Raw genomic sequence first — 23,881 nt, forward strand, 5'->3', positions numbered from 1 at the left:
CGGACTTCTGGAAGCTTCGTGGAAAAATAGGCCCCTGGGCGTTGATTTCGTCCAATTCCGAGAATATTTCCTTACTAGGATTTCTGAAACCAAAAACAGCAGAAACAAAGAATCGGGCACTTCGGCATCTTGTTAATAGGTTAGTTCCAGAAAATGCACGAATATGACATAAAGTGTGCATAAAACATGTAGATAACATCAATAATGTGGCATGGAACATAAGAAATTATCGATACGTCGGAGACGTATCACGCATCGTCGCTTTTGTGGCAGGCAATAAAGTGTGACATCTTAGAAAATCTGTCCACTACCACAAATATAGAATCATGGCCTCTCTTAGTACGTGGCAAACCCAACACAAAATCCATACTAATATCCTCCCAAGGTCTAGTAGGTGCCGGTAAAGGAGTATACAAACCGTGAGGCTTCAGCTTGGACTTGGTCTTGTTGCAAGTAATGCAACGCTTCACATACCTGTCCACATCCCGCCTCATCTTTGGCCAATAAAAGTGATCAGCGAGCATGAGTAGCGTCTTCTCACGCCCAAAGTGACCCATCAAACCTCCAGCATGTGATTCCTTCAATAAGAGCAAACGCACAGACGATTCTGGAACACATAGTTTGTTAGCTCTAAACAAGAACTCATCATGTATGTGATATTTTTCCCATGCTTTACCGATAGCACACAAGCGATATGGTCCAGCAAAATCATGATCAGTAGCATACAAATCACATGGTACTTCTAATCCAAGAATTTTAACATCAAGTTGAGTTAATAGCATATTCTTCCTAGATAGAGCATCAGCAACAATATTATCTTTTCCCTTCTTATGCTTAATAGTGTATGGAAAAGACTCAATGAACTCAACCCACTTAGCAAGACGCTTATGCAAAGTAGACTGGGCTTTCAGATATTTCAAAGCTTCATGATCAGAATGTATGATAAATTCTTTTAGCCACAAGTAATGTTGCCAAACCTCAAAAACTCTAATTAAAGCATACAATTTTTATCATAGATATGATAGTTCAACTTAGCACCAGAAAGTTTCTCAGAAAAATATGCAATTGGGCGACCCTCTTGCATCAACACACCACCAATTCCAATACCACTAGCATCACATTCAATCTTAAATTGTTTATTGAAATCAGGAAGTGCAAGCAACGGTGCAGAAAGTTAACAATCTCTTAAGTTCATCAAAAGCATGATCTTGGGCCGCGCCCCACTCAAAAACAACACCCTTTTTAGTCAAGTCATTCAAAGGTGCAGCAATAGTACTAAAATTGGGCACAAATCTTCTATAAAACCCAGCTAGACCATGAAAACTTCTTACTTGACTCACATTCATGGGAGTAGACCAATTTTGAATAGCTTCAATTTTAGACACATCTACTTCTACTCCATGCTTAGAGACAACATAACCCAGAAATATGACCTTATCTTTGCAAAATATGCACTTCTCAAGATTACCTTAAAGTATATTATCACGCAACACTTGCAAAACATGTCGAATATGTATAGTATGATCAGATTCATTGCGGCTGTAGATTAATATGTCATCAAAATACACAACCACAAACTTGCCAATAAATTCACGCAAAACATGGTTCATCAGTCTCATGAAAGTGCTAGGTGCATTAGTCAAACCAAAAGGCATTACTAACCACTCATATAAACCAAATTTTGTTTTAAAGGCTGTTTTCCACTCATCCCCTTCTTTCATCCTAATTTGATGATAACCACTACGCAAATCAATTTTAGAGAACACAACAGCACCACTCAATTCATCTAGCATATCCTCTAAACGGGGAATAGGATGACGATATCGAATAGTACCACTCGATATTGTTTATAGCTCTACAATCTACGCACATACGCCATGTACCATCTTTCTTAGGAACTAGAATAACAGGAACAACATAAGGATTAAGGCTTATGCGGATATAACCTTTATCGAGTAGCGCTTGTACTTGCTTCTGTATTTCCTTCGTCTCTTCGGGGTTTGTTCTATATGGTGCCCGATTGGGTAGCGAAGCTCCGGGAATCAAGTCGATTTGATGCTCAATACCTCGCAATGGTGGAAGTCCTGCGGGTACCTCATCCGGAAACACGTCGCAAAATTCCTGCAAAACATTAGAAACACCAAGAGGAAGAGGGGTCATGTCGTTAGAAACCAAAACCGTACCCCTGTACAAGAGCACAAGAGGCATGGCTGTAGGATCCTCGTTAAATTCTCTCATGTCTTCTTTGGTGGCTAATGAGACTAAAGAGTTCACTCTCTCACTTTTCGTTATATCACTCACAACATTACAATTCTCTCGCCTATCTAAAGAAGCATCCTCCAAGTTTACTTCAACTTTCTGACGAGATTCATTGACAATTTGCTGCGGTGACATAGGCTGTAGATTGATTTTCTTGCCCTTGAACTCCAAGTGATATGTATTGGCACGGCCACTGTGTTGCACAGAATGGTCATAGAGCCAAGGCCGACCCAATAGTAGGTGACACACCGCCATAGGAACCACGTCAAAATCAATGGCATCCTTAAACGGTCCAATCGCAAATTCAACATGCACCATGTGGTTTACCTTCATCTCACCATTGTCGCTCAACCACTGAATATAGTATGGATGCGGGTGCGGTAGATACTTCAACTTCAGCTTGGTACACAACTCCTTGCTTGCTAAATTGCGGCAACTCCCGCCATCAATAATGACCTTGCAAGCCTTGTCAGGACCAACTAAAGCCTTTGTTTGGAACAAATTGCAGCGCTGAGTAGATGCACTAGGCAACACATTAAGAGCACACTGAGACACAACGATAGTGCGAGCTTCAGACGGATAAGCATCTTCACCATCACTGTCATAGTCATCATCATCTGGAGCATTTGGATCAACCTCATCTCCAGTCTCATACTCATTGTCCTCATTGATAATCATGACTTTACGGTTAGGAAAATCCCTCTTGTAGTGACCCTTGCCACCACATGTATGGCAATTCATATCGCGGTTGCGCGTAGTAGACATGCTAGAACCACTTGTACTTGCAGCAGATTTGGACTTCTTTGTGTTAGACACATTGGAGACCGGTTTGCTAGACGGAGTAGAGTAAGGTGCGGAGCGCGTAGATGGCGCCGGCGCCGATGATGGGGCGCGCGAGGCGTGAAGCGCCCTGCTCCCGTAGTACGGCCTTTCATCTTAGCTTCGTCAGCCAACTGTAATTCGGCTTCTCTTGCATGATGCAGCAACTCATTCATAGTGGTGTAACTGTAATGACGGGCAATGCCTTTGATATCATACTTCAAACCATTGAGAAAACGACTCATTGTCATCTCAAGGGATTCTTTGACACAACCACGCTGCATTAGCATCTCCATCTCCATGTAGTATTCATCAACAGTCTTCACACCTTGTCTCAATAGGGTCAACTTATCAAATATATTGCGCAAATAATTTGTGGGCACAAAACGCCCAGTCATTGCCGCCTTCATAGCAAGCCATGTGACAATATGCTATCACGATCTTCTTCGCAAGCACGAACAAATCGATCCCACCAACGCAATGCATAACCATCAAATTCGGAAGAAGCAAGCTTGATCTTCATATCTTCAGTGTAATGTGGATGTAAACTCCACAACTTCTCGATTTTGAGCTCCCAAGTGAGGTATTCTTCCACATCAGCTCCTCCTTCAAACTTGGGTATAGAAAACTTGGGCTTACCCAATCCATCTTCCTCATCACGACCATTGCGGCCAAGTGGAGCCCAACCTCGCGGATGATTACCACGTGGCGCACCACGAGCATTACGTGCGTCATCTTGAAGCTCAGGATCATCGCCATCTTCTTGTTGTTGTTGGGTCAAATTCCCAATAGCTAGGCGCATATCTGCAAGATTGCGCTGTATATCCGTCACTTGATCTTTCATTGTAGTGACAGTCTCACATGCAGTTTCCAGCTTCTGGGAGATCCCTTGGACCATTCCCTTAAGCTCATCAATTGGAGTGCGGAATTCACGTCGCATCTCATTACGAAGGGCTTCATACTCCCTCCATGTGATGATATCTGCAGAACTCTTATTTTCCTGGTTAACAATTTTGTGATCACTAGCAGACATGATTAGTAGGTTAGTGCACTAAATCAAAAATATATGGTGGTACTCTCACAACTCACTCAAAAACTGATAAGAAAAGGAGATCTTACTATTCGAAAGTAAATTAGTGTTGCTTACCACTTGTAGTAACAACTAGTGCACGGATGTAGCGAAGCAAATATCAAGGGTATAAGAACAAATCACACGGCAAAGCAGGATATATGTGGGGCTGTAGGTAGGCTACCTATTTGCACCAATAACAAGCTCTATCGCTGACCGTAGACAACCAATGATACGAACACAATGTGATATAATGAGGCAATGCAACTATATGTGGGAAAAGGTTGCAATGCACTAGAGGGACGCTAGCAAAGCTCAACAAGACAGACACAAGATTGCTCAGCTACGGGTGCAGTAAAGTAAACTTAGGCCTACACTTGATTCTTCTAGCACGTCACTTTTCTTTTTGAATTTTCTTTTTGTATAACACGCAGCGATGTAGCTCTTTTTGCTTCTTTTCTATTTTCTGTTTTTTTATATGACACGACTCCTTGATAACACGGCCAACAAAATATGCAAAGCACCAAACCTAATGAGCAGCCTGTCGAGCGGTAAAACTAGTCTCTTCTGGGGAAGTTCCTAGTCACTTATATTGATAGGTTGTGTCTATGGTTGGGAAAAATCACACTGTACGCTATGTGGACTCAGAGTAACTGTTATCACCAGAATTTGACCGAGTCAGAGGTGGGCCGCGATCAAGATGGGCTTAAAGAATATACACGGAAGAATGTACGTGAATCGGCCTTATATGCAAAGTTTGGGCTAGTTGGCCCGGGTATCTGTAATATAGTAGGATACGTATTAATTAGATAGAGTTTGGCTCGTGCACGGTTGGGATTATTCCCACGTTAGAAAGTCTACGGACTATAAATATGTATCTAGGGTTTATGAAATAAACAACAATCACGTTCACCACAAACCAATCTAGGCGCATCGCCAACTCCCTTGTCTCGAGGGTTTCTTCCGGGTAAGCATCATGCTGCCTAGATCGCATCTTGCGATCTAGGCAGTACAAGTTTATTCGTCGTTCATGCGTTGCTCGTACTGAAGCCTTTTTGATGGCGAGCAACGTAGTTATCTTAGATGTGTTAGGGTTAGCATTGTTCTTCGTATCATATGCTATCGTCGTGCAACCCTTAGACATCTAGCCGCCCTTACGCCTATCTTAGGCGTAGGGGCGGCACCCCGCTTGGTCATTATTTAGTAGATCCGATCCGTTATGGTTGCTCCTTGTTCTTCAAGGATTAGTTTAATATCTGCATAGTTAGGCCTTACAAAGGGTTGGAGGATCCAGCGGCGCGTAGGGTGTAGTTTGCTAGTCCTAGACAGGATGTTCCGGGGATCAACCTCGCGTTGGTTTTTAGGCCCTGTCTAGGATCGGCTTACGATCACCGTGCGCGGCCGCGAGGCCCAATCACGAGTAAGACGTTCCGATTATGCCGTGAAAACCCTAAATCGTCGTAGATCGTTTTAGCTTTATCTTGATCAAGCAGGACCACCATATATTCGTACACCTCGTGCGAATCATGGGTGGATCGGCTCTTTGAGCCGATTCACAGGACAACCTGAGAGCCGATTGAGGCTCGTATTTAATGTTTACGTGTATGCCATGCAGGAAACTAAGCGAGGCATCTCCATCACCTTCCTGACCAGGTATAGGTCAGGTGGCACACCCTTGCACCAGCATCGGACGTGCGTGCCGGAGTTCTTTGCGGGCCGTCGCTCGGAGGGACCAGGGCCAGCCGCAGCCCTAAGTTGCTCCCGGCTCTCCTGTGTTGCCCGTCGCTGCTCGCCGGTGGGTTTCTGACCGCAACACATTCTGGCACGCCCGGTGGGACAATCTTCTACATCAACCACATCGCCATCTACATCTGAGATGGCGGACGGCACCCCAGTCACGTACGAGGATCTGACCGAGGAGCTCAAGAAGAAGTATGACGAGGTCAAAGCAATCCTCGAAGCCGACCTCATCGGCTCCTTTCACAGAACCCGCTCACATGGCATCAGGTGGAAAGGGTTCTCACCTGAAGGTGCGCTCGATGGAATAGACCTGTCCGCCCCGTCAGAAGAACGCACCAGGTCCCTGCGTCAGGAGATTAACTACATGGTGGCTCACTCACTGCACCGCCACTCTGAGAACCTGGTGAACACTTTGGAGCGTGTTGCTCTTCGGGTGATCCAGGAAATCATGAGGCACCAGTACTCTCCGTCAGGACCAGCTCTCGGGACATACCAAGGAGAGATGCCACTCCAGTCCCGTCCACCGCTGCCATTCGCGTTGGCAGCACCAGAAGTGCCGAATTCACCGGCATTCGTCGTCTACAAGATCGGTGGTGACCCTAGTGACTACCAGTTCTTGCACGAGGCGCCTAAGGAGATCCCTCACGGGTACACGTGCACATACGTACCAGACTACGGTAACTGGGCACTCACAAACCAGGCCGCAACAGCAGGGACTTCTGGAAAAGCAGGAGGAACTTCAGCAACAGATCTTGAGAAGCAGACGTGGCTAGCTAAGTATGCCACTCCGACAAACCTCCAGAGCTCAGCTCCTGCAGTTGGCTCAGAGCTGGAAAAGCAAGCATGGCTGGCTAAGTATGCCACTCCGGCGAATCTTCGTAGTTCGACTCCCGCACCAAAGACCGCGGATCAAATCAGTACGATCTTGAGAGACCAGTTCGGCATGGTCCCGAAAAGGAGGGCAATCGGCTATTCCAAGCCGTACCCCAACGAGTACGAGTTGATCCCGCTACCACCCAAATATCGGCTCCCTGATTTCTCCAAGTTCAATGGATCAGATGGTTCCAGCTCCATCGAGCATGTGAGCCGATATTTGGCACAGCTGGGCACGATCTCAGCAGCAGATGAGCTACGTGTGAGGTTCTTCGCACAGTCCCTCACATGATCGGCTTTCGGGTGGTACACTTCGTTGCCACCAGACTCGATCCGGACTTGGAAGCAGTTGGAAGAATAGTTCCACATGCAGTATCACTCAGAGGCTTCCGAGTCTGGCCTTGCCGATCTCGCACAAATACGTCAGAAGCGCGGAGAAACTGTGGCAGAATACGTCCAGCGCTTCAGAAATCTTAGGAACCGATGTTATTCGGCTCGTGTGACTGAAAAGGAAGCAGTCGAGTTGGCAGTGGTGGGCCTTGCATCACCAATCAAGGATATGGCCTCCCAAGCAGACTACCCTTCACTGGCGCACATGATTCAGAAACTGTCGTTATATGAACAACGCCACCCGGACCTGTACCAGGACAAATTCAAGCGTGCGGTAGTCCTGGTTGAGGCAGATGAAGACGAAGGCTCTGCGGGAGATCAAGAAGTAGCAGTGGCTGAATGGACTCGGGGGGCAACCCCCGTGTCTTGCAAATGGGTTAAGCCACCAGGTCCGCCCAGAGGGTTTGATTTTGACGTGACTAAAACTGAGCAAATCTTCGACCTCTTACTCAAGGAGAAGCAGTTGAAGTTACCCGAAGGTCTCAAAATCCCCACGGTACAGGAGCTGAACGGAAAACCATACTGCAAATGGCATAACTCGTTCTCCCATGCCACCAACGACTGCAGGGTGTGGCGTCAGCAGATCCAAATGGCGATAGAACAAGGACGTCTGATTTTTAACCAGTACGCCATGAAGGTCGACACCCACCCCTTCCCCGCCGTTAACATGGTGGAGTGCACTTACCCTGAAGGTTGCCAGCCAGGATTCTCGTTCAACATCAACATGGTAGGACCTGGACACCACTCTGGCAAGGATGGAGACGAGGGCCGCTGCTCTCGTAGCAAGGACACAGAGGAGGCCGCTCCACGCGATCGGCTCCGTCACGATGGCAAGCGCTACATCACAGAGGGAGAAGTAAGGAATGTGAGATATCAGCGACCTCTCTCTGATCACCTCCTCAACAAGTATGTGAGTCAATATAGCCAACGCCGACGATCCAGTGACGATGATGATAGAGACCATCTGGCTAGGGATGCCAGGAGACATCGTCGGCATGATCGCGATGAGGAGGAGTACGAGCGCCATGCCAAGGAAAAATCGAGGGAGCAAGACGACGAGGATAGGCACTGGGACTGCCCCTTCTTCAGACACTGCTGGGATTCAGGAATGAGCCGATTGCCTACAATCGGCAACTGCCCAGAATGTAGACAGAAGAGGAAGGATGCAGCTAACGTGTCCGTGTTCAAACGTCTAGGGCCTCTCCCACCTCGGAACAAGCACGCTGAGTCCCCTCGGGTGGAAGATCTCGAGGATTTGGGAGACGATGATGAAGAAGAAGAAGACAGGTACCACCGGCCAAGGTGGTGCCCTGATGGACTCAGCCGTTCCCAAAAGCGTAGGGTTCAGCGACTGCGCGGCTTGGAGGAAGCCGAAAGGTTATACCTGCACACGCTAAGGAAGGCGTGGCCTGATCTGGCCGCGAAGATCCAGCGAACCCTGGATGAAGAGGGTCGACCACAAAAAATGGAGTGGCGCCCCAAGCAAAGGAAAGCCGATGATGAAACATCGGCTGGCACAAACATGGTGTTTATCCTTCCGACGGAGTTTAGTGCTCCAGGATTGGACGAGGCACCCGTGGCACAACTTGACTGCGGCCCACGGCCGGTTATCTTTGAGAAGCCACGAGAAAGAAGCTACAGACATCTGAAGGCCCTGTACTTGCGAGGTTATATCGATGGGAGGCCTGTCAACAAGATGCTGGTGGACACCGGAGCGGCAGTCAACATTATGCCATACTCTATGCTACGTCGGTTGGGACGCTCTAGCTCGGATCTGATCAAGACCAACGTGACATTGAGCGATTTCAATGGCCAAGCGTCTGACGCACAAGGTGTTCTGAACGTGGATCTGACCGTAGGAAGGAAAACCATCCCTACGACGTTCTTCATCGTCGATAGCAAGAGCACCTATGCTGTTCTGCTAGGAAGAGATTGGATCCACGCCAACTGTTGCATTCCCTCCACGATGCACCAATGCGTAATACAGTGGGATGGAGATGAAGTAGAGGTCGTCCAGGCCAATGACTCAGCCGAGATTTCAACGGCCGGCATGAACGCTTGGGAAACAGCAGGCCAAGAGCCACTCTCAGGTATCAATTTGGACGACTGCGAGCGCATCGACGTGACGAAGAACGGGGTTAGGCTGGTCCTATCCACCGGCCTGACCGTGTAGCAAGAACCAACCTACGGACAAACGTGGCGCGGCCGATCCTTGGTACCGGCCCCAAAGATCTATGAAGGAACATTACAAAACCTTCATTGAGCGATTCAATATGGAGGCCGATTCCAGCAATCGGCCAAAATTATCCTCACCACATGTCTGCTTGTGTTCAACATCGATCTACTGGGCAGCGGTTTTACGTCGGCTGATGAGTTAGGAAGAATCAACATTGGTCCTGCCGGAGCCGACGTGCAAATACAGTGCTTTGGCTAACTACAGAGCCGATATCTGCAGTTACCTGACAGATTCGGCTCGGGGGGCACCTAATCAGATGAACATGTGCAGATGAACATGTGTGCAGTGAAATGTTGGGGGCCGATAGAAAAATTGGCCAGTAAAAAAAAATCAGCATCACGATATATAGCCGATGCACGGACATCGACTTTAGAACTAAGAAACAAAGCCGATGCACATCCATCGACTCTAGTACAATTACACAGGATCTACCAGCTGCGTGTTCAAGACACGGATTTCGACCAGGTCAGTTTTCAGTTTAGCTGTGGGGCCTTCTGTTTCCTCGAGGGAGTGAACAATGAGCCGATTTTGGTGCCTGAACCTTTTCTTCGAGGACTTCCAACCCTTTGCGCCAGTTCAGCAGTACTGTCAGAAGCATCAGTTTTGGCATACAAGGCAGCCCTTTGCTCTTTAAGCCGTTGATACTTCATCTACAATATCGGCTTTCAAAGGAAGAAAGGTGATCGGCTCTGGTGCATCTACCGTCGGCTCGGCTGAGTTGGCCACTTTCTCAGCTACGCTCGAATGACTAGGACCTCTGCATGATGGCTGTCTCAATTGCCTGAGTTCAAGGCCCTTTGTCCGATCTGTGCATCCTCACTGATATTCTCGCCTTGATTAAGGCTCGGGGGGCAGCTGGCCTGGTAGATGCTCTGTTTTTAGAAGCCGATTGGGGTGCCATCGGCTGATCCTGCGTCGCAACCTTCTTCAAAAATAGTGAATTCTTGCAGAAGAGGATCGCTGGAGCTGGTGGGAGAAATTTAAGGGCTCTCTTGAAAACTCTACATTATCCACCAGATCTCAAGGACATCAGCTGAAGAATTGAAGGATGGTTTGTGAAGGACCGATGCGTTGCTATCGGCTCATTAAGCATTGGCTAAGTGGATAAATCGGCAAAATCAGTATGAGGGGAAATCGGCTAAATTGGCTCAAGGGAAATCGGCAAAATCAAATTGGGGAAATTCTTCATTGATAAGCAAGATTTCTTACATAAAGAGCTGATTGCTCTCAAAAGGAAGTACTAGGGGATACATTGCCCCGTCTACTACTACTGATCCTATGCTAATGGTCCTATCTATGGGCCGTCGCTGCCCTTGTCGTCGCCGTCGTCGCCGCTGTCGGCGCTACTCCCGGCGGGCTCGTCGTCGCTGCTCCAGCGGCCGCCGACCGGGCCTTCATTGTCCTCATCTTCCTCGTCAGCGTCGTCGTCGTCGCTGTCGAAGTCGTTGAGGTTCCCCGGCCAGGGATAGAAGCGCTTGGCCGGCGGTTCGTCGGAGGAGGTGTCATCCTCCTCCTCTTCCTTCTCCTCCTCCTCCTCCTCGGGGGAGGTGAAGTCATCGCAGGAGAAGCGATCGTCATCGCTCTCCTCCTCCGTTTCCCCGTCGGCGAGGAAGCGGAGGTCACTTTCCCCGTCGGTCAAGGACTTGTCGTCCTCAGACCAGACGGAGAAGTCGTGACTAGACTCCTCCCCGGCTTCGATGGCACGGCGGATGTTGGCCGCGTGGACCTCCTCCGGGTTCGGCTCCGGCGTCGGCTCGCGGGAAGAGGAGGACTGGGTGGAAAGATCCGATGAAGCAGAGAAGGAAGAAGACATGGTGGCGCAGGAGGGCTTTTGGAGTGCTAATGCGAAGGGGATGCGGAAGCGAACTGTTTGGAGCGGTTAAATAAAAGGGGATATAGTGGAAATTCAATGCCACAGCAGTTTCCGAGGAAGTGGTGCCTAAAAAATAAAAAAAAAACTGCCAGGTCACGCGGAGAAGTTGAGAAGGCAAGGTATCATGATGAAGGATACTGCGGCGGTTCTGCCACGACATGACCCGACGAAGAAAAAGCAGAGTGATTTTGGAATTATCAATTCCAAAACCAGGGGGCATGTGTTATCACCAGAATTTGACCGAGTCAGAGGTGGGCCGCGATCAAGATGGGCTTAAAGAATATACACGGAAGAATGTACGTGAATCGGCCTTATATGCAAAGTTTGGGCTAGTTGGCCCGGGTATCTGTAATATAGTAGGATACGTATTAATTAGATAGAGTTTGGCTCATGCACGGTTGGGATTATTCCCACGTTAGAAAGTCTACGGACTATAAATATGTATCTAGGGTTTATGAAATAAACAACAATCACGTTCACCACAAACCAATCTAGGCGCATCGCCAACTCCCTTGTCTCGAGGGTTTCTTCCGGGTAAGCATCATGCTGCCTAGATCGCATCTTGCGATCTAGGCAGTACAAGTTTATTCGTCGTTCATGCGTTGCTCGTACTGAAGCCTTTTTGATGGCGAGCAACGTAGTTATCTTAGATGTGTTAGGGTTAGCATTGTTCTTCGTATCATATGCTATCGTCGTGCAACCCTTAGACATCTAGCCGCCCTTACGCCTATCTTAGGCGTAGGGGCGACACCCCGCTTGGTCATTATTTAGTAGATCCGATCCGTTATGGTTGCTCCTTGTTCTTCAAGGATTAGTTTAATATCTGCATAGTTAGGCCTTACAAAGGGTTGGAGGATCCAGCGGCGCGTAGGGTGTAGTTTGCTAGTCCTAGACAGGATGTTCCGGGGATCAACCTCGCGTTGGTTTTTAGGCCCTGTCTAGGATCGGCTTACGATCACCGTGCGCGGCCGCGAGGCCCAATCACGAGTAGGACGTTCCGATTATGCGGTGAAAACCCTAAATCGTCGTAGATCGTTTTAGCTTTATCTTGATCAAGCAGGACCACCATATATTCGTACACCTCGTGCGAATCATGGGTGGATCGGCTCTTTGAGCCGATTCACAGGACAACCTGAGAGCCGATCGAGGCTCGTATTTAATGTTTACGTGTATGCCATGCAGGAAACTAAGCGAGGCATCTCCATCACCTTCCTGACCAGGTATAGGTCAGGTGGCACGCCCTTGCACCAGCATCGGACGTGCGTGCCGGAGTTCTTTGCGGGCCGTCGCTCGGAGGGACCAGGGCCAGCCGCAGCCCTAAGTTGCTCCCGGCTCTCCTGTGTTGCCCGTCGCTGCTCGCCGGTGGGTTTCTGACCGCAACAGTAACAAAAACTGAAACTAGATGATAATAGAGACTCAAACCCTAACAATACTAGATGCAAGAAAAGATACGCAAAAACAACTACGAAAAGCAACTAAAACTCAAAATTAGTGCAATCTAAGGCTATGGCAAACCCTAACCCTATTTTTTTTGGCTTTTTCTGGATAGGAAACACGCACAACTCAACTATGGGGTGGATTGTGGATGGCTTACCGAGGAAACACCGGAATCTGATACCAAGATGATATGGGCTGGCCCGATCTTCTCAGTAAGCAACGGTGGTGATGATGATCACGGGGTGATAGCAGCAGAGGAACACGACGATGTAGTGGATGATAACTTGTATGACGCAACGAGATCTCTCGATTGGTCCCTGTTGCCAATGCAACAGCTCTCAACCCTGCAAGATATTCGCAACTCCACACACTTGCGCACGTAGCCGCCGACCATAAAACGGTAAGTTGCAATCTGGTCGAGACAGACTCGGACATGGCCGGTCTGGAGGCCGGTCGACCGGGCCTGGGACCGGGATGGCCGGTTCAAACCGGGCCAGGGACCGGGTTCCAACCGGGCGGGGAAATTGTCGCGCAGTAACCCCTCCGGTTGGCATCAGCGTGGCGTCCGGTTGGCGCCGGGGTGGATCCAGCCTGCCGCCCGGTCGGACCGGGCTGGGGACCGGGCGCGCCGGCGTGGCGGCCGGTCTGACCGGGTGCTGGGCCGGCCTGGACTTCGTCTTCTCGTCTCGCGCATGCCTCCCGCTCCTCCCTCGCGCATCCATGAGATATCTTCCTGTCCAGCTCCTTGTCCAACTCCACGTCCATCTTTACGTCCAGCTGCTCCTCTCCTCCTCATGTGATGCTTGTCTTCTCTTCATACCTGATGATACATAAGTAATAGGACTTAGGTAGTATAAAGCTCTGATCAATCAAAGTATCGTTTAGGAACAAGTTCACCTCTTGTTTAAGTAACTTCGCATGAGCTCTTGTAATTGGTCCAATCGGAACTTCATTGGACTTGACCTTCACAACAGGTTCATCTTCAGTTGGTAATGATGGAGGTGGTAGTGAGGTAGGGATATCCTCATCATCTTGCACATGTTACATTACAACTTATTGATTAATATCTTCTAATGAAATAAATAAAATAACTTTTTAATCATGAATATTACCTATTGGCTTATGAAGAAGTGTCAGACTAACAATTGCTAGTAAATAAGATTTGTTTGCGCTCAGAGGGAGGGCCAAGGTCGGTGACATACCAACAGAGGTGGAAATTTTGGAAGGGTTGGGTGGCAAGACTCCGCAACAGCACACCGGCCACCGGTGGCGGTGGCTAGTGGTTCGGTCGGTGATGACAGTAGGGCGGATAAGGTGGTGGTGGTGTGGCGGTTGTTACCTCCTTCCCTCTCGTCTCTGATGGGTAGCGGTGGTGCTCTGCTCCCCCTCCCTTTTTTTTCGCTCCCACTACTAGGGAGCTCAACACGGTTTAAGGTTCTATCTCACTACATATTGGGCTTCTTTCCTTCTTTCCATTACGGTACTACTTCGCTATCGGTCACCCAAGAATATTTAGCTTTGCAATATAATCCTTTCTTATGGCTAAACGAGTACCGGGGGCTGCCAAAATATCGGTCGCGCCATGGGTGCCCTCAAGTTGGGAGGGCTCATTAGGTACCTTGATGCATTAGATTATTAGACGGCACACCATCACTTTTTACTACTACACACGACCGTATAAACCGTTGATGATCTATCTGCATATATCCTCTAAGGTCACCTCCAACAGGCCATCGTAAACTGATACATTATGTCCATCGGTGTCCGTGGGGCCTAAAGACGAGGCCCAATGGCGAACACCAAATGGATCACGCGGCCGTTTGTGTCAATTTGGCCCTCATTTCTATCCCAAATTTGTGTTGGTTGCGGTTGCCACAACTAGCGCGCGTGTCTGAGCGTCAGAGACCGAGTGAGGCGAGGAGATGGCGGGTCCATGCGATCCTTATTAATTAATGGCGACCCATCGTTCTACCCAGGCCTTAGCATGCATTTCCCAGCCACCTCATAGTCCACTGAATCACCCCAGCTTCCAAAACCCTAGCGCAGCTTGTCGATCATGGCGAAGGGAGGTGGCAAGTGCCCGCCCCGGGCGGTGCGACCACCTCTCATGCCCTGTTCTGGGCGGTGGGTGTACGTCGAGGTCCTCCGATGCCCAAGCACCACGTCAACTGCCACCCCCTCCTCCGGTGGAGAATGTGTGACCGCCCCTGCAGGTCCTCCTCGACCTCGGCGAGAAGGATTAGAAAGCCGCCGACGAGGAGGCCTAGAAGCTGTCGGCTTGCGTGCCATTATCTATATTTTTTCTTTTTGTTGTTGTAAACCATGAACTTCTAGGCCCAAAATATGTAAATTATATTTTTGCTTTTTGCAACCGTTTTTTTGTTTTGCAATTTGCAGACGTTTTCTTTCTTGAACTGCAGTTTGCAGACGTTAGCAGCTACATATGAAGCAAGGCTTGTTTCTTATCTGCGGGTCACCGCAAACAAACTCGGAAAAATCAACATAGTAAGATCAATGCACGGAAAGATTTCATGTTTTCGCAGGAGCAATGTTGTTGTCACACTCAGACTCAGTATCTAGCTAAGCGATCGTGCGTGCACTGGTCGAGACTCGAGAATGACGTAGATTTGCGATTCGAACATATCGCATGTACGGAACCACGTTGAGAGTTCTTGGCCGCTGCTCCCTTTCCGCTGCCGTCTTTGTCACCGGCAGCTAGCGCGCGGACGCATGCGGCGGCAGCCGGCGGAGGCCATAGCACGCGAGCCGTCGCCGTCATACAGCCTACGAGCCCTGCGAGCGTCCGTCCGGTCGCCTTCCGGCCAGGCCGGGCAGACGGCGACGCTGCCGCCGCCGCGCGCCGCCGGATTATAGAATTCTAGGGGCGCCCTTCCGTAAGCAACGCTCGATTTAGGAAAGGTAACATCCGAGGGAGGTACATATGATACTCGTAAAGATATTCCACTTGGGCAGGCAGGTTGGGATGGGATCTATGGTTGGATTTGTTCAGAGGTTGCACCCGGACGACATTAGGCGCCGCTGAACTAAGGGCATTTTTTGCTGAACTAATGGCATTCTTAGCGACGCGAGCTAAAACGGCTATCTAAATAGTTTGATTCTGTTCGTTGGGATCGTGTCGCAGGAGGTATTTGGCTCGTGGTTCGGCTGAGCAGGCCACTGCGCTAGTTTGGGGACAATTTGCTTCAAAATTGGTACAGTAAACTAGAAATTAATAAAAACATAGTACGAAACCCTAGCGTCTTCTTCTTGCCCTCGTCTAGTTATCCTCGTCCGAGTGGTAGTGGCGGCGGTAGATGGTCTTGTCAAATACCTTGACGGTGTGCAATACGTGGCTGTCGTACCTGAAGACGACGAAGTGCCCGACTTCGGTGACGTGTGTGTGGACTATCCACCTTCAGCCGTTGTGCAGGACATCTGGTATATGCGGTCGAACAACACCTCCACGAACCACATGCCGGTCAAGCCACTGGCCACCCGCAGTACTACCTTGTGGGGCTCTTGCCCATCGACGACCGACACCGACTTCTAGGGAGGCGCAGCCTGTCCAGTCCATGCCCAAGTGGATGGTGACACCGAACTCATACCGGGGAGGTCCATGGCGACGAACTCGGGTAACGGTGGTGGCGGCAGGGACGGCGGTGGTTGACTCTGTCCTCGCCCCACGTCTTCCTCGGAGACCTCGGCATCGGCCATACCCTAGGCCCGGCGGCCGTCCTAGTGGCCCTTCCCTCGATCCTATGCGAACAACCATGCCTGGCCCGTCAGAATGGTAAAGACATGGATACCGGCCGAAAAGCCATCATTTAATGATGGCAGGCGGCTAGCCTAGACATCGGGCGGCGTGGCCAGTCAGACGGTGCAGCCAGCGTAGGAGTGCAAGCATCAGACGTCGCGGGCGTCTTTGGAGTCAACCTAGATCCACGCAGGGGGACACAGGAAGTTGTGCGCCGCTGTCTGGACATATATATCTATTCTCTTAATTTAGTGAACCGATGGATCCACCAAAGGGATAATTCCGTTTAGATCGCACCGTCGCAGCGTACACGCCCGCGCCCGGGCTACTGAATACGCGGACAGTTTTGAACACCGCTTGAGTCGCATCGGTAGAGATGTCCCGAAGACTGAGAAGCCGGTCAAGTTCGTCTGCAAGTGCAATGTAGTACCAGTAGGCCAGTGCCCAGCGGAAATGTGGTTCGTCGTGAGCACATGGTCGATGTCGATCATGCCAGCAGCTTCCAAAATCAACCGAAGATTCTGCAGCTCGTGGTAGCACACTGAGCGCGAATTAACTAGTTAATCCACGACTCTAGTCCAGATGCATGCTACTGCTGCCGTACCTGATCGTACAACCACATGACACTAATGACAAGATGCTTCCTTCCTGTTTTGTTTCGGCACCTCTCTCCCGAAAGGAAGCCCCAAATAAACACCATAATTCAGGTTAGGGTTTGAAAGGACCACCACTACACTTTTTTTTTTCTGCAAAAACACAGGATTTCAGTAATTTTGTGGCAGAAAGCCGCTGAATGTTATGTTCATGCTGGCTAACTGTGTTTTCTGGTCGGTGCGTCTTGGTAGCAGGCGTACATGGCAGGGGTAATTAACAGTGTGGGATTGGATGATTGTTAACTCGTTCAAAATTTGGGTTTTGTGTAAAATATTGAGAGGCTTCTTTTACAGTACCTTTTACCACTCCTAAGAAGGAGAGAGGTATGATTTGAGCAAGGGTCAGGATTAACCGAATTAGATTAGGCCCAGCAGCCCGACAAGACATTGATAATAGAAAGAAAAAAATAAAACTAGTACGTAGAATTTAGCCCGGCCCAACAATTGGATAGGAGGGCTCGAAGGACGAGCACGCTAAGCTCTACCTGAGAAACGCCCGACACCCCGTCTGCATCTATGGCGACCGCCGCCAGAACATCGACACCCCGTCTACGTCGACGGCGACCGCCGCCGCCGGCACCAGATCGGCCCGATCCTGCACCAGGTCGGGCATGTCCTGCATCGCAGGCGACCGCAGCCGCCAGCAGATAGGGAAGTGCTGCATCGCCACAAGGTCGATGCCACCACCAGGTCTACGCCGCCACCAATCTTGCCGCCAGGTTCGTCGACCCCGAATAGCCCAAAGCGTCCTAGGAGAAGGTATCTATTGTTGTGGCTAGCTTCTAACAACCACAAATTGTGGAAATTTTATCAGAGAAACATAAACCGGAGAAACCAAGTTAGTTCATTGTCACTTCGCCACAAAATTAGAAAAGATTAGTAAAATAAGAATTTCCTTTATGTACTCCGTATTTGTCTTCATGATGAAAATCCAGAGTACAAGCATTATCTCCCTGATGAAAAATTTTGGCCTACTTTGTTATATAATCCTAGCTACAGAGAAATTCAGAGAGAGATCAGGCGATGGTGCTAATTCAGGAGAAATTCAGATACAAAATGTATTACTTCTATAAATACTTCAGAGAAAAAAACATGGACTTGTTGGGGTGTAGCCTGGGGCGGAGCTTTCTTCTGGAAAGAAGCCCCGACAACATCCCTAGCCCCCCTTCATGGATGCCCAGAATGTTTCATTAAACCGTGTTTCTAGTACCTACTACTTGAGGGAAAATGTAAAATTGAGGGATGAGTATGATAATAATTGCTCGTATGTTAGAATACCCGGTTTTATGGTGGGATAGGATTTGTTAGAATTGATTGTTCTCTCTCCTATAAATTTCTTTGATTGGATATCTCTCCTACAATTTCACTATATGGTGTCATATTTTCGGATTTGAGTAACTCTGGTTGGAGAGAAAAAAAATGAGCGGTACCAAAGAGATTAGATAATTTCAGAGTTGGGTTTGATCCCCTGTCTGTCTTTTTCAGAGAAAAAAAAAGTTACGGTTAGTACAATCTTGAGCAGAAGTTTGTTAGGCTGATTATAGACCATTATTTGCAAGTGTGTGCACTATATTATCAATATTATGTTCTACCGTGCTATCTATTTGACTCTGTCGAGTAGATTAAGGTGATCAATGAATATTGCGGACAACTGCGGGGTTAAATTCATTGTGGATAGAATTAATATTTCATTAGCATTATGTTGGGGCCTCATTAAGCTGGTTAAGAACTTATATGGTGACATTTGGACAGTGTACAAGTATAGCTAGACATGTGATGTGCCGAATTAATGCTTACTTCAGTTCTGTTACACCTCACAATGTTGATGTGATTCCCCTGGTTACTTTCATGACCGTACTGGAGTTTTATGCGCTAACATTATTTTCTTATGCTGCTGACCTACTCCTCGCTGGAAATTACAACAATGGCATGTAACTTTTCAAGTGTTGCTGGATATTGTACATCAACTATTCTTGCCGCGGATGATGAAAAATAATTATGCAAGTTTAATTTGCGTATAAACTATCAAATGGTGTAAAATAAGTCTGATGGAAATAAGAATATGTGTACTATGGTATTTTTGCTAAGGAAGTAGAATTGTTTTGGCTATGGAGAAACAAGCATATTTTATTGATAAATTTGTGTTGTTGAGTGAAGTATATTATTAGTTTTTTGTAAGACATGATATAATTGACTAGTAACATGAATCTCATTTTTATGTTTGTGGCTTTCAGTCATGGAAGGTCAAAGCTCTGGTCAGGAGGAGCGTGAACAGTATCGCCTCCTGGTTAGAAACACCTTCATAAGTGAGGACGAACGATATGAGTTCTACAATGAGTATGCTAAGATCAAAGGGTTTAAAGTATTACGAAGGAGGAGGTGAAAGATATTAGAAAGGTGATTGTTGTGTCTGCATTGACAAGCCATATTATCCCGCTTATTGAACGGACTGGCAGTGTTCTGATGTAGCACGTAATTGTCCAACTGTTGTTGTCCTAGCGTCAGTTGTTGTTAATGGATTGTGTTGTAAACTTTTAAGTAATTCTTGACCGTGACATTTAAGTATTTTTTACACCCTTGGTGTTTTCATTATGACCGCCGATGTTGAGTCCATGTTTCTTGCTGGTGTATGTTTTAGGTTGAAATGGTTGTGATGTGCATGTCCAAAGGAATGCTTCGGTTTTTTTTTTTTGTTTTTGTTTTGTTTGGGTAGGTTTTCTCATGATGGCTCGATTTGGTTCTGTCCATTCAGAACTTGCAAGGCTGCTGTCACCTCATGTATATTTCTTCCTCTGCTTGGGCATGATTAGATATACAAATAATATTAAAACGTTTAACGGAGGAGCTCCATTTGCTTCTGGTCTGCAAACAGATGGTAATAGCTCCTAGTGGCATTACCTTTGAATTTTCTCAGATTTTCATATTCTATTACACAGGATACCAAGATTCGTGTTAACTTAAATTCTTGGCACGCCACATTAGCTAAAGCAATATTCACAGTTTTAGAGGGAGATTAAATAATGTATTTCTAGCGTTGATAACAAGAAAACACGGTACACATTTATCTGTTACCAATACCAGTATAGTCTATGTGAAAAGCACTTCTCCATATAACACCAGTATAGTCAAGACCAAAAACCTCGCAATTTGCAGTGCAAATAGCAATAACAATTAGTTTGCCATCTTTTTTTCTGCTGTATAAAGCACCTCCAATCAAAAACTGAAATACAATTACAATATGGGGGAATAAACACCTAAGTTCAACACAAAATATCTTCTTATGAACAGAGAGCAACAGGCAATGCAACTGTATGAATTATCTTGGGTTACGGCAAAACTTCAAAAAAAAATTTATCTTGGGTTGGAATTGGACAATATATTCTTTTTTTTCCTTAAGTTTTTCTCCATACCTTCCAAAAATTTCAAGCAAAGAAATGTCCCTGCTTTACAACAAACAGGAAAATTAGAATAGGCAACAGTGTCTTGATAGAGCATGAAATAGAAATATAATATGGCCCTGCTTCAGTATTCCTAGCTAGATATTTAGTTCTAACAATCTCAACTTCCCAAGCATGAATCTACCAATTCCATTCAACTCACATGTTTCCAAGACCAATGGACATATAAGAACTTTCTACAAGTTCAGATGAGGTGCCAATTATTGGCAATTATGTCATTTCAGTAAATACCACTTGTCACTATAAGCAAAAGAACTTCCTTTTCTAGATCAAAGTGGTATACCTTTTTATTGAATGAGATGCAACAACATTCCAAATGCCATCTTGCAAAACTAGCCATTCAACGTCTCACGTTTGCACAAACCCATAGAAACGTTCCTGCAAATGAAATTTGCTTCAGTTTTCCGCATAGCAAAGATGCATATATTCCTTATATTACATATCATTACTCAGAATCTAATGATATTCATAAGAGTATGTATAATATATCATAACTCACTGTCGAAGCTATGCAAGTAAAAGAGACTTGACAATTAGCCGCAGGTGATAGATACTGAGGCAATAGCAAAAATAATGGCATGTAATAATATAATAAATACATCCAGAGAAAAGAAGATGATGGAATGGCACGATACCTCACCACCGGTAGCAAACTAGCATCGTCAGTACTGAATGCAAAACACATCCATGAGGCCCAACTGATTGGGGAGGTGGAGAATCCACACGCAATAAGGTAAGTGTTGTGGGTATACTTTATGGGTATATCAACGGCATGGCCTAGATCCGGCAAGCCCGGGTGGCCCATAGTTGGTGGTGAGGCATGTGGCCCATCGGGCGGTCCGATTCTTTGTAGATCATGAAGGATGAAGTCCAGCTCAGAACGAGGAGCCGGATCCTAACCGACCTACGAAGGAGGCCGGATCCGTGAAGGCCCATGAAGTATCCGGATCCAAAGACGGCCTAGAAGGAAGGCGGATCCTTGACGAACACGGCAAGACATTGTACCGTACTTAGGCAACTTGTATTCCGGCTAGGACTCTCCGTGTAAACCCTAGATCCGTGCGCCTTTATAAGCCGGATCCCGGGAGCCCTAGAGGCACAACCACAACTCATTGTAACAACGCGAAAGCGCCCAGATAATTCCAGACAAGCAGCAGTAGGCCCTGTCATCGTGCGGGTGTTCGAAGCTGGGTAACTCGCGTACCACCGTCCCGTGTGCCCTCCGCCCGATGGCCCCTACTTCTTCTCCACCTCGTGAGGATCCCTCCTCCGGGGTACCGTCGATTTGGCAACGACCGTAAGTCTTCACAGACAGGTTAAACAGCCTGCAAGTGTGATATAATGTTGTGTTATCTAGATTGGGTTTTCATGCTTAATTAAAGATTGAGAAAGATGACAAATAGACTGAAATTGATGTACAAGAAGAGAAAATGAAAGGGTTCAATTCCTGATGATAACAGAAGCCTCAAGAATGTGTATGCTCTCCTACTACTGATTATTCCCTCGGTATAGTGAAACAGAACTTCAAATGTTTGCAGGCAACCGCATACATAAATGAATGCAAGTCTGCACAATGTCTATGCTCTCATACTGATTGTACTCTCATTAGTAGTGAAGGCATGAAGCACAACTTCCAAATGATTTGCAGTCAGTCGCATACAGCAGAGCAAAGCATGTACAAGAACAACCAGAGCAACGAGCATTGACCTGCAGCCTTTGGCGGTGGCGCAGACGAACTTGTTGCTGACGGGGTGCACGACGACTGCGCGGGGCGTGTCGTCTTCCCGATGACCCCCATGCAGGAACCTCGTCGATCGCCGCCCACCATCGGGATTCGGGACCGCCAACCAACACCCGCCGCGCCGTTTGAGACGACACGAGCTTAGCGCGCTTGTATATTTTCCTGTTGCCGCCGCGGCACGCGTTGAAGGAGCCTGGCTGTCACGGGCGAGCGACGAGGATGCCACGCCGAGGCCAAGTGCCAAGGCCGCCGCCGCTGGGAGAGCATTGGAGAAGGATCCGTGGACGGGGGCAGGTCTACATCACGCCATCGTGCTGGCTGGAGGGTGCGAGGGGCGGAGGCGCCGGAGTTGGGGACGGAGAGAGATCGGCGGCGGTGGCACCTCTCCATCGGAGAGGGATACGAGCCTCAGCTTACCCGCTGAGATCGGCAGATGTTGGGCCTGGACTAGTGTTGAGTTCAGCTCGGTTGGGCCAGGCCTGTCTACGGTTTTTTTCCTGACATGCGAAAATTGGCGTCGGTATGTAACATACCTGGCTGGTTCTAGACAGTGGTATGAAACATTTCTAGCCATTGGATGGACGCGAATGAAGGGCTGTCATTTATTTTGGGGTACCACAAAAGAACTCTATTGAGAGACCACATGCATGTGGTATACTCTGTAGGGAAAAAAAATCTCCACAAATAAAGGTGCTAACGTAGCCCAACTGCCCAAGGCCCCTCGCCGAGCCGCACACACCAAGGACGGCGAGAGGAAGACCGTGCATGAGTTGTGGCCTTTGTGCCACGCCATTGAGATGGTCAGCAATACATGGCGCGACCCCTCAACGTGGGCACTAGAACATTGACGATGGTGTGACACGGATCGCGGTGACGAGGTCTCGGTCGGGGCACTCGAAAAACTTTGTATGCGCAATAAAGGTGGTAATGTAGCCCAAGGCCCCTCGCCAAGCCACAGACACCAGGGATGGGGAGGAAGACGGTGCATGAGGTTTGGCCATCGTCCCTGATGGCATGCCGCGGTGGTGGACACATGGTGCCAAAGAGGCACCTGCCTCCTGCGAGCACGACGAGGAGGAGCAGTGTTGCCGCCACCCACACGCATGTGCTCACCGGTGCCATTCCTGATTTGGCGTCTTGGTGGGATTTTTTTTTATAGATTTTTTTGAAAGAGAGGTGAAATTTACACAAAGGCCCGACAAGAACCAGGACTAACCGTTGTCTCATGTAACCGTGTTCCTCTTTGCCAACTAAGCCTGACAGGCTGACACCCAGCTCTATATTGGTTAGAACCTCACTTAGAGCGCGTCTCCATGGAGCTTCACCGTGCGATGGCCGTCTTCCTCGAGCTGGCGGATCAGTGGATCTGCTGAGCTCGGTGTGCCCCGGCCGGATCCGGAGTGGCGGTGGATCCGGAGATCGAATAAGAAGGAGATGGTGTTGAAGACCTGCGCGACGGCGACGGCGATCCAGCGGGTAGGATCCGTGGATCCGGCGATCGGCGACTTCCGTACGCGCCACGGGGCTGGCTCCTATCCAAGGCGTGAAGCGGAGCAGCGGCAGCGGCGCGCCACCGACG

The 23,881-nt window shown here is 48.1% G+C and overlaps 1 long non-coding RNA gene across 1 annotated transcript; it reads left to right on the forward strand.

The window, feature by feature from the left end:
* Positions 1-17,547: 17,547 nt before the first annotated feature.
* On the forward strand, positions 17,548-19,695 carry LOC127317403 (uncharacterized). Its single transcript, XR_007861102.1, has 2 exons — positions 17,548-17,822; positions 19,338-19,695. It is a non-coding gene; the product is annotated as an uncharacterized lncRNA (long non-coding RNA).
* Positions 19,696-23,881: the final 4,186 nt, after the last annotated feature.

This window comes from Lolium perenne, chromosome 1 (genome assembly GCF_019359855.2).
Source record: "Lolium perenne isolate Kyuss_39 chromosome 1, Kyuss_2.0, whole genome shotgun sequence".
Lineage (NCBI taxonomy): Eukaryota > Viridiplantae > Streptophyta > Magnoliopsida > Poales > Poaceae > Lolium > Lolium perenne.